Raw genomic sequence first — 12,785 nt, 5'->3', positions numbered from 1 at the left:
GATTCCCTGGTAGCTCCACAAGCGCTGGTTCAGATGTACATTCTCAGCAATTGATGACTACACCATCAAGTGATGGCCTGGGGATGGACCGTGACAGACAAAATGCCCACATTTCTGCATGTCACCTCAAGCACAATGCTTTACTATTGGAGTCTGATATCTTCACTTGCAGTCACCAGGTACAGCAGCTTTCCCCAGCCCAGGGCCTTTCAGAAGTTGTTGGGCTACAGTTCCCATCATCCTTGACCATTGATCATGCTGACTGGGGGTATCGGGAGTTGAAGTCCAACAACTCCACAGGTTAGGGAAGACCGAAGCACACAATAATCCAATGATGCAGATGTGAACCAGCTGTAAGTCTCAGCCTGGTAACAATGGTCTGTACCAGAGCTGGGGAAACCCAGGTCCTCCAGATGTTGTTGGACTCCAACTCCCACCACCCCTGATCATTAGCCATACTGGAAGTGACATTCCAAAAATGTCTGGAGGGCCAGAAGATTCTAAACCATGGCCTACACTATCTTTGTGCATAGTGTCCCATTTGGGGCCATCCAGCCATGCTTGTTTGTTTATTCCCATACCTGCCCTGCTCACATCTGAAACAGGGGGCAGCATATGCAACATACCACAAAAACCACACCAACTGCTACTGTTGGCAATACCACTTTGGATTGCAACTGTAGAATTTCTTTCAAGCTTTCCTGTTGCATGTGGGATAGGGTGGGAGGTTTCACAAAAGGGCATCTGGGAGGTGTAACGTAGGCCAGAATGTTTGGGCAGGTGGCTTCTTCAAGCTCTGTCCAACCACAAATCAGATAGGTAGATAGGCCTACAGCCATAACACCCTGAATACACCCGATCCCGTCCGATCTCGGAAGTTAAGCAGGGTCGGGCCTGGTTAGTACTGGGATGGGAGACCGCCTGGGAATACTGGGAATAGGCTGTATGAATTGTGTATTGCTTTGTAATGATTCGTTGGGTCTCTGGACTGTAATAAAGATTGATGATGAGATAGATAGATAGATAGATAGATAGATAGATAGATAGATAGATGATAGACAGACAGACATTATTGGCATCATTGTAGTTATAGGTTTTTAAAATATATATAGCACTATTATTTTGATCACTTCCTAGGTTAATCGAAATTTGGCCAAGTCATCCAGCCACCCTCCTTTGGTCCATGTGAGGCCTGCAGTGACAGCAAAAGAGCTACCCCCAGCTGGTCTTGCTCCCTTGCCAAGCTCTGGAAGTCTGTCACTGCCTTTCATGCTCCGCTTAGAAGCATTCCATATTGTGTTAATCCTTGTGGTTAGCAAGATCTTTCTGGCAAGTCTGCCAAATTCTTTCTAGTGCTTAACAAGACAATTCTCTCCCACTGTACTGTAGGTTATGGGGAGAGCCAGGGTCTTAATTCATCCCATGCCTACAGTAACGTGTGCGGAGATTACCCCCAGAATCCCACTGGCTGCATCAAAAGTGCCTGGATCGGGTACCTGCTGTGCTCAGGACTCAGCAAGGGTACGTGTTCATCTAAACACATATATTTTATGCTTTGCCAAAGCAAACTCTGCTGTTTTTGGCTGAGTTCCTAGTTGTGTTTCAAATGCCGATTTCATGGCTCACCTCATCGCCCCCATACATGGCTGAGCACTAGACCCACTGCACCAATTCCACTTTCCTTACTGCTCTGTCTCTTCCGAAATGAAAGGACTAGGGAAGAGAGTCCCCCTCCTTTCTTTCTTTCTTGTCCTCTCCTTCTCTCTTTCTTCCTCCCCCTGTTTCTGGGCTGGAACATGCTGTGTTTTGATGCCATGTCCCAGCTGATTGAATGCCTTCCTCTTGACACACAGTGTGTGGGTGATGTGGCTGCCTTTGTGCAAAAAAAGAAAAGGGAAAAAGAATGAGAGCTTCAATATCCTGTTCTGAACCCCCAAAAGAGAGGCAGACTCATACAGATTCCTCCCCTGCTAGCAGCAGCAGCAGATCTTGTTTTCATTAAAGGAAAAAGTGTGGCCACATATATTCTCGATGAGATTTAAAGACACACTTGCATGCTCACGATTGTGAAGCAGTGACTCAAAATCAGTAGAGCAATGATAAAGCTTGGGTACTTTTAACAAAGCACTGAAACCAACATCATGATACTTCAGGTGCATTTTGGAAAAGGAATTGTCTCCCAGGCTCCTTCAGAAAGAAAGAAAAACCAGATGGACCTTCCTGTGGAGAGAAGAATGTGATGTTTTCTCTAATTGCTGATGGAGGTTGGTGTGTCTAACTGCTCTCCTGCAAACACACACACAAACCCCAGAACCTTGTATGCAGAAAGCTAACATGTCAGGCTGAAGGATTTGGCCTAGTCTTCCCACCGAGATGTTATTTTTCATGGAGCCTCACTAAAAATACAAACTCCTACTTAAGCCCCTGCAATGTCATAGTCCATGGCTGATTCTGCTATGCCACTTTTAGGAACTGGGCTTTTAGACTACAGCTACCATAGAAGGTAAAGGTAAAGGGACCCCTGACCATTAGGTCCAGGTCGTGGCCAGTCTGGGGTTGCGGCCTTCATCTCGCTTCATTGGCTGAGGGAGCCGGCGTTTGTCCACAGACAGCTTCTGGGTCATGTGGCCAGCATGACTAAGCTGCTTCTGGCAAACCAGAGCAGTGCACAGAAACGCCATTTACCTTCCCGCCAGAGCGGTACCTATTTATCTACTTGCACTTTTGATGTGCTTTAGAACTGCTAGGTTGGCAGGAGCAGGGACCGAGCAACGGGAGCTCACCCCGTTGCAGAAATTCGAACCGCCGACCTTCTGATCGGCAAGTCCTAGGCTCTGTGGTTTAACCCACAGCGCCACCCACGTCCCTGCCATAGAAACACAGACTTAAATCATTTGGGTAAGTTGCACTTATGTTTGTTTTCATGAATATTGTTTTCAAACCCCTCAATAGAAGCCTACAAACTTTTGGATCTGAAAACTGTACAGCAGTGAATGAAATATTTTTCTTGATTCAGTTTCATAGCATTTAGATAAGTGCATTGCACACAAAAAAGAGAGGGAGTCAGCTGTTTGTCTGGTCATTACAATTGCAGTGCAGCCTCCCAGTGAACACAAGTCGTTAACCAAATTCCTTTACAACACACTGTGCAAGAGAGAATTTTTGTCCGCGGGAAGCATCAGCAATGTGCATAAAAGGAGCGAAGCTTCTCTTGCCTGCACTTGACAGCACTCCTCTAATCAGCAGTTTTCTCATCCTGGAGATCCTCCTTGAGGTTTGCAGATGACCACACATAACGATGTGGTTTCTTGTCAACTAGCAGTAATTTCGCCGGACAGCAAAATGTACTGCGAGAGACGACTACTTTGCAAGTGAAATGGGGATGACCTACTTTTCCAAGTCTGCATTTGCACAGCGCCCCTCTAATCTCTTTCAATAATATTTAGCTAGTGGTAACAGGATGCTGAGCACCACAGAAAACAAGTCATAATTCAGTGGAATTACAGGGGTGGGAGGAAACAGAAAACTAACAAATAGCACTTTGTACACGGCATTGACTTACTTTCATTTGTTACTTACACTGCTTCTTGTTTTTCTTTCAAAGAGTGCAAAGTGGTATATAATATTCCCTCCACCCCCATCCTTACCACAACCCTTTCAGGTAGTTGTATTAAGCTTGCCCAAGCAGGCTTCATAGCTGTGTGAGAATTTGAACATTGAACTCCTGCAATCCTAGACAGACACATTAGCCATGGAACCACTCCATTCCCCCTCCCCAACATGTACACACACCAAAAAAATAGACGTTGTGCCCCTCACCCCCCATTGGAGGATTTATAGTGCTCATCACAATCTGGGATTTGCATGTAGACGGGGTGAGAGATGACCCAGAGTGAGGGCAGGTTTCACACCAGCAGTGGCCAAGGCATGGGGGCGAGAAGGGAGGGGTGCTGAGAGGGAGAAAGTGGTGGTTTAAAACAATGGGAGAAGTTTAAGTAAAGCAGGGATGAAGGGACCTAAGAGGAAAACAGTGATTTAAATCAACAGCAGAGGTTTCAGCGAAGTACTATGGAATGTTTTAGGTCTTCACATCCTTCATCTCTCTCACATGGGGCAGCTGAGGACTGGACAAGGGAGAAGTGTGAGAGGGAAAATAAAAGGGAAATAGTGTCTCTGAACACAAGTGGCTTCGGAAATGGGGCTGGGGAGGTGGAAAGCAGGCTTCATTGTTGCATGCTGTGGTAAAGGGAAGCTCATGGGAGGCCATGGTTCTGATGGGGCTTCTGGGCTACAGAGTCTGAGGCAACACAACCTCCTCAGGCTGAAGCTGTGCCAGAAATATGGGCTTCTGGCCTGGAGCTTCTGGGACCACTGGGGTTGCTTCTGAGGACAACTCCCTCTCTTGCTCTGATTTTCTTTCTAGATTCCAGGCCTCATCCCCGGAGGATCACAAGCTTTTATATCCCATTCAAGTATGATATGCTACAATATTATTAGTTTAACATTTTGTATACAATAAGAACTTATACCCATGTTATCCAGGATCAAAAAGGTGTCTCAAAATAAGAGACCTTGCATACCTTTGTTCTCTCCAGTTTTGTATGCTGCCCTTATTATAACGTGATGCAGTTGCAAAATGCATAGTTTATGTCTCACAGACCCAGATAAATATTCATAAATTTCTCCAAAGCCTCTAGGTAGGAATGTGCAGTTGCTGTTAGACTACTCACTATTCCTGTTTGTCACCATAGGTTTTTAATGTCACTCTTCCCACCCACCCTTTTATCTTGCTCACTGCCCCCTACTCCAGTAGTATATTCTCAAGTGTTTGGTCCACTCTAGTTTTAAATAGATTAAATATGGTACTTTCTCACTGACTTGTCAGAATCTGTCAGTGAGTCTCCAAGGCAATTGACACAGGCAATTTTGAAGGTGCATTGTGGACCTTAGCCCACTTGTCATTTGGCTCTAAATACAATGCTTTCCTCTGGCTGTCATGAGCATGGCACAATGGCATTTTGAAGCCTTAACTCTCCCTCTCCTCCAAATGCAATCGTACAAATTGCCTGCAACAAATGACCTTTGCAGTTGGGTCCGGTGCTGAGCCAAAGAAATGAAAATATATATTTGGCAGGCAGGTGTACAGAAGATCGATTTGTAGCGTGGGGCAAAAGTTTCAATTCCGAAGCCTGGGCACTTTGGATATTAAATGATAAAAGGCTTTGGGTGCTAATAACACACCCACCACTTTTGTTTTTTGTTAATAGCATTGGATATGGACCAACTTTAGTTAAGCACTTTTTAGTTTCATTACAGCTTTCCCATTGGAATTTTAAAGTACATACCTCTAGCTAGACCATGACCACTGGATCTTAAGAATTGGCATAACATAGAGCTACTGTTGGAACTCTCTCTATCAGTGCATTGGTTCACACACTTTGAGTGGTGAGGTAGCAGCCCACCATGTACCTAAAGTAACGTGGTTTTTTGTGATTTTTCCAACTGCAGAAAAGGCCCACCCTCAAGTTGCTACCCTCCAGACTTCTTGCAGAGGAGGCACATGAAGAAGAGCTATCAGAGCCTCCACACGACCGAGCTGTAATGGCTACTCCTCCGACGTATCTTCAGAACCCATCCAGGCTCTCCTCCGATGGTGATGAACGACCTAAGCCTTTGAATGAGGCTTCAGGCACGCTCTCCAGAAGGAGCCAGAAATATGTGCTACATTGCTACTTTATTTCTAACTATGTAAGACAGAAAAGAATATGCATCTGCTCTCTGTGAGAGACAGAAAAACAACAGAACAAAGAAGCAGGAAACCAGTAACATCAATATCCGTCTCCCGTAAGACTTCCAACAGTCTGGAATGTCAACAGAGTCTTGTGACTCTAAGAACTGCACAGTGGCATAACAGAAACCTAACAAGAGCCTCAGATGGTGATTGCAGGGTCTGGGCCATTTCATACAGGGAGAGGAGGTCCTCTCTGTTTCATCTTCTGAATGACTGGCCCAAGGTTACACATTGAACTTTACTTCATTTCTTATCAGAACTAAACATAAGAACCTGAAATGTCCCGTGGATGTTAACATAGAACAGTTTTATACACTGGTTAAAACTAAGAGGAGGAATTCAACATTGCACTATGTTAATCATTCCATCATGGCAAGCTGAAACATTCCCCCCCTTTCCTTCTCCCACATGATGTTCTGAAGGTTCTCCTGACCCCAAGCCAGTTGTAGGTGACATGCAAGGGGAGGAGGGGCAGAAAGCCCCATTGTGCAACCAGAAGTCCATGCACAGGCCTGTAAGTTGAATACAGTGGTACTTCTGGTTACGGACGCTTCTGGTTACAAATGCTTCAGGTTATGAGCTCCGCTAACCCGGAAGTAGCTGCTCCTGGTTGTGAACTTTGCCCCAAGATGCAAACAGAAATCATGCGGCGGAGGTGTGCGCACAGTGGGAGGCCCCATTAGCTAAAGTGGTACCTCAGGTTCAGAACAGTTTCAGCTTAAGAATGGACCTCCGGAACGAATTAAGTTCTTAACCAGAGGTACCACTGTACATGATTTATAACTGAGATTTTGCCACTTGGACAAAAAGGGGAGGAGATGAAAGTTTAATATAGAAACCAACAGCAAACAGGGGTTTTTCAAATGCCCATAAACCTGTCTCCTTATTTTTCTGCATTTCTACCATTGCAAAACATAGGAAAAATTGGGGGGGGGGGGAGAAGACTCAGTGGCCTTGGTACCATATTGCAGGAAATATATGCTTGACAGACAGTGAAGTTCTTTGTATTCTGAAGCAACTGAAGTAATCTTTCAATATTGCCTTAGAAGTGTTGATTATTTCATAATCCATTCAAAATCCGTAGAAACATTATCATTTGACATATTCTAATTTAAGTCACTTTCAACCCTTTGATAGTCAGAAAATAATAATGACGCCACAGTTTAAATTCTAGATGAGAAAAAAGATGAAAACATCCTTCTCCATTTCAGTAAAAACAAGGGGTGAGTTTTAAGCCATGAAAATAGTTGCTACAACCCAAAACATATTTACTCAGAAGTAAATTTCTCTGTGTTCCACGAGGCTTACGCCTAAGTAAATATGCACAGATCTGCAATCCAGGTCCATTATACTTTCACCTCATGAGGTGAAGGTATCTCCATCCCCAAATATGTCACTATTGCCAATCTATCCTATCAAATGTCCTCTCAGTGACAAGTTAAATAGTGTCCAGAGGTATTATCCATTGGAGGGTGGCAACTGTTCCTTTAAAAACTCGCTTGTTGTGAGCATTGTCTCTTAACACTTGTGACAGAAATTCTGATAATGCTCATCAGTAGTCAATAAAGTAATGGAAGGTTATTACGTTAATTAACTGAAGTGTAGTTTTGGAGCAGTGCTTTTGAAATGAATATATGCAGCAACTATAGTTGGAATGAGCAGTCTTGCTCTTCTCAAGGTATTCAGTCAAGTTTTCTGAGGTAATATCTGACAGGATTGAAGTAATTGGTTTAAAGCTTGATGTGCATATTAAAATAATTTATATTTTGCCCTGAGTTTGGGGCACAACAGATGACTCATAACAAATCCCAAAATGCTCTGACAGAGCAATCCTACCAGGCCAAGGGATGGAGATTAAATGGCAGGCAAACCAGAAAATCCAAAGTCTTATCTCTCTGGTGCTAGCAGGGAACAAGTTGTGAGGGGGTGACACTTTCCCTCTCCTTTCTGAGTGTGTGTATATATCTTTATCTATTTATCTGGTTGGTTAGTTAGTTATTTATCTAACTAGCTATCTAGCTATACACCACTTGGAACCAATGGGAGGGAAATAAACTATGCCAGCTCCAAAGATTCCACCATTCCCCACACCAGGGCAACAGGAGAGCTTTGGGTCCCTCAGATGCACTTTTAAAGAAGCAAAAATCTGCCAAATGATGTAGCTCCTGTCCATGGCGAAGGCGACAAAAAGCTTTCTGCTCATAGAATGGTGCTCCACTGAGCCCCAACACACAAAGTTTTATGAGATGCAGAAATATGCTCAGTTCTAGAAATCAGAGGCCTTTCTTCTTGGAATAATAGGTTTGGAATTGCCCAAGAAAGATGTTAAATTGTTTTTGTATGCCACAACTGCAGCGAGAATTTTGTTAGCTAAGAATTGGAAAACACAAGAAGTCCCAACAGTGGAGGAATGGCAGATGAAGATGATGGACTTTTCGGAGCTAGCCAACCTGACTGGAAGAGTCCGCGACCAGAAGGAGGAGGAATACCAGGAGGAATGGAGGAAATTTAAAGACTATTTACTTAAATATGTTATGTTAAGTTAATTTAATTGGAAAAGCTTGCAAATATCAGATAGGCTTAGAATTTAAATATGTAATGTTAGGAATTAATATGTTTAATGCCAAAATTGAAAGAAAGAAAGATGTTAAGTGATTAAGTTAATTTTATGAGAAAATCGGTTTTGGAAAACTGTTAAAATGATATACACTGAAATTCAACCAGGGAGATACGAGGAAGTCACTTAACAATGTTACTAAGATTGGTTTAATTACGGTTGAGATTTATGTTTGTTTGTTTGCTTGTTTGTTTGTCTGTTTAATTTTTTTTTTTGGGAAAATCAATAAAAAAAATTGGGGGGAAATGGTCAGTTCTAATCCATCATTCACAAAGGAATTGTTAAGTATTTGTCTAAATATATACTAGGAAATGGTCTGGGTGGGATTCAAGTCTGCATTGCTCTAGCTTTACATGCTTCTGTAGGAAGATCTGACTCACCCTAGAACCCTAAGTCTATTTGTTGTTGTTTAGTCATTTAGTCGTGTCCGACTCTTCGTGACCCCATGGACCAGAGCACGCCAGGCACTCCTGTCTTCCACTGCCTCCCGCAGTTTGGTCAGACTCATGTTTGTATCTAAATGTACAAATATGTACAAACTTTGTTGAGCTACAGCTCCCATCTTCCCTGACTATTGGCCATGTTGGCTGATAGGAACTTGAGTCCAACAACACATTCTAGCTTTTGTAGACGAAGAACTTTGTAGCTGTGTTTGCAGGGATGAAATATACAGTATACCTAACAATATTTCCCCCTCAAGTTCAGATGAAGCTCAATGAACTTTGTACAGGTTCTTGCTATTTCTCATGGCAGTAAGCCCAAGGAAAGGAAAGGGGGAAACCAATCATGGTGGCAGAGAACCTGTCCATTGTTTGTTTTCCTGCTGCCTGAGAGAGCTACCACCGTATCCTGCTGGGGCAGGGATTATTCATAGCCCTCTGACTCAATGCCATCCCTGCCTCTGAGCTCACAAATCCCAGACTGAGATGACTTCATGTAGCACAGCGTTCCTTGGACGTTTGGCACCACATTAAAATGTCATTTTGAGCAATTAATATTTTATTTATAAATGCTTTATAAATATTTATTATAACGGAGCATTTAAACAGCAGCTCATCAGGAAAGAGAGAAAAGCAATCTATTACATTCGTATTAAAACATGCTCAAATATTTAATTATAAGAGAGAATATTTAGACAAACCATAAAATATGTATGCTGGCAGTGTGCTCTCGGCCAGCTCCTGTCAAACTGCCAAGCTGAGCTGAAAATATGGGGTAAGTTGTGTTCCTTGCAAAAACCCAGGGATGTAATCTGGGAATGATTCTGACTTCTCCTCCGCATCCCTCTTTATAATGTCATGACCACCTCCAAAGGCTGTGGAGTGCATTTGAGGTGGCTCTGCTTGAGGACTGCCCTGGATGGGAGACTGACCACATCCCAGGGCTTCCCATTAACATAAAGCCACTACGAATAGCAACAAATGGCAGAAGCTCTGAATTTGCCTTTGCAAAGAAAACAAGTAAACAGATCACAAAACTCATTTAATGAAGCAGTCCATGTGAATCTTTAAAGCCAGCAGTTTCTAACAGGCCTTGGCAAATGTTTGTGTATGTGTGTGTTTTTCTAATGGGAAAAGAAAAATAGCTGTTGCTCACATTGATCTCCAGTATAACATGTCACCAGGTCCATACCCTGGTCTGGAAATGTAATTAAAAGCGCTCTGTTTTGCTAATGGTGACTTACTAAAGTGTAGGAACTGATGTTTACATTTGCTCCCTCTTTTATTGCTCAAACATTGGTACGGAAAGAAAAGTTAATGCATCTGAATTATCTTGAATGGCTGCAACTGATTTATATCAGGCTTGGAGTGCTGTGGTTTACATACATCATTTTCTTTCTGGATTACTTCACCATTTGATTTGTCTTCTTCCTCCGCCTTCTCCGTTTGCTCTATTTCCTGCCTCAAATCTGCTCTCTCTCTCTCTCTCTCTCTCCTCCCACCCTTTGCCATATTTTTATGTTACCTACAGATAAACATCTCCAAAAAGCCAGCTTCTCTTTCTACTAACACTGCCTTTATGTTACAGATCTCAACATTTAGGTGGTGGTGGACCAGTACGACTAAACAAATAATCCCACTTGCTGCAGTATATTACTGAGAATTGCTGTTCATAATATTTTGTGTTGTTGTAGCAACATGTTCCTTGTCTATATTTAGTTTAATAGCTGCTTTTGGAATATTGCAAGCTAGTTGCAGTATATTATCAAATGGCTTTGAATGACATCATAACCCCAGAGTGCCATCTCTGGTGGGTTATAAAATCCTCCCCAACTCTCCGTGTGTATTAATAGCTTGTAATATAATTTTAAACCAGGTATTAGAGTTTACAGCAGGAGGAATAAAAAGAAATATTCCAGCCCTATGCAGTTTCACGAGGCAAGAAAGAGGGCACAGGAAAGCTCTTCTCTCTCGCTCTTCCAGTACAGAACTGGCGTGCCTCAAATGGCGGTACACTACCCAGGGTGGCAGAGCAGACACTGCTGGCTGTCAAACACTCTACCATTAGCAATCCCTGATTTGGGGTCATGCTCTAGGGTCATGCACATTCTGTTTGGGGGTGGGTATGGGCTGGGTCTGATGGTCTTCCACTTTCGCCCTGCTTGAATTGAGAGTGTGACCTAGAATGCTCTCCTGTGGCTTCTCATTTCAGGGTACGAACAGTGACACTAATATCCTGTTGTTCAAGGCCACTTGCCCACAACTGCTGATCTTGAGAAGCCTCAGGGTCTCCCAGAATACAGTTTGAAAACCACTGATCTATATCTCTGCTGTTGACTTTCCAGCTTTTAGCCTGTGACATGCTGCTATCACCTCCATTTGATGGCACAATTCCACATTGTCGTAATACGCTCAGGATAGCCTGAAGGGGGGGGGGATGGAGCCCAGTTTCCCACTCTATTTGCCATCCAAACTCCCAGCACACCCAACATTTATCCATGGGGAAATCCCAATGAACAACCCCAAACAATTAGTTCCCTTTGCTATCAACCTTTAGCTATAACGTGACAAAGCATTTCCTCATCCTCCCCAGGTGGTCACATATTATAAATGGACAAAGATGGCAATTTTGGTTTTTTCAGTTTGGCACATTTCCACATCAGTTTGCAAACCATTTTTATAGCCCTCATGAAAAATTGTCTACATTTTTTTGCGCATTATATTGTGTATATTTGGCAATTTTGCTGAATATTCACATTTGTGCAAGCCATTTTGCAAGCAATACATTTTTGTGTTATTTTCACTAATATGTTCATTTTTGGCACAATTTCTCCTTACATATTCATTTTTGTACACACTAGTAGGCTGGACAGCAGCACCAGAAAATTCAGAGAAATGTGAATTTTGAAAGACAGCTATGTTTTGGATTGGTTTCCAGAAACGTGACTTAGCTAAGCTTGCATTCAAATGTGAACTGCAACGAATTTCTCCCCTTATCCTTAGTCAGGCCTAACCACATGCAAATAGCACAGTCTTGCTGCACAATCCATGGCAGGCAATGGAATGGCCAATGCAGCAAGACGAGGAAGGTAGCATCAGGCAACCCTGCTGCCCGGGCAATGGGGATCAATTCCCTCCTCAAGATGCAGCATTTGAGCCTGGCAGGGGGCTGTGAAAATGTAGAGAAGATGTGATAGTGGCGTTACGCTTCCACCGGCAGAATCTGTCCCAATGAAAATTGCACCTCAAGAATTCTGCAGAGAGAAGGGCTTCCCATTTCTTTTGTGAGTCCACATGTGCCATTGAGCATTGCTGTGTGTTTGTAAAAAGCTGAAGCTGCCCTGCTCAGATTGCATCAGCCCAAGTTCCCACCCTATGAGTAGCAAGGTCAGATTCACAAGGGGGGGAAAGGACTGGTGTTAAAGCACATATCTGTGTTTTCCTGAAGAACAAAAGAGCCATCCAGTAAAGGATTGTTTCATGTGTTTAGCCAAAGTCCAACTAACTAATGATTTTGTGCACTATGGAAAATCTGGAGGGTTTTTTCCCATGGCTTTCACTACAAACATTTCTTTTCAGATTCCCTCGCGATATTTGCCGTCAGAGTTTCATCTGGCGCAGCGTTGTTGCTGCGTGCAGAACAATCGATAAAACGTTATTAAAATGTACAGCCCATGCATATCTAATCCCACTTCTCCACATGCCACCTAATTACACATATCAATTCCTTTCCCTTGACCCTCACAAAACGCGGATAAGTTTAGCAGGAGGCAGGGGAGCACTGCAAGGTGTGAGGAAGCCGTGCGCCTTTTGTTCCCAGAGAAAAGACCGGAGGGTTCCCGCATCCGGAGCGTTAAATATATTGTGCTGGAAGGAGTGAGCCATCTCTCAGATGCTCTGGATATATTTGATATTCAGTTCCCTCTCCAACCTCCTC

Source organism: Podarcis filfolensis (assembly GCF_964270895.1).
Source record: "Podarcis filfolensis genome assembly, chromosome: 3".
In the NCBI taxonomy this organism is placed as follows: Eukaryota; Metazoa; Chordata; class Lepidosauria; order Squamata; family Lacertidae; genus Podarcis; species Podarcis filfolensis.
This window is presented reverse-complemented; position numbering follows the sequence as displayed.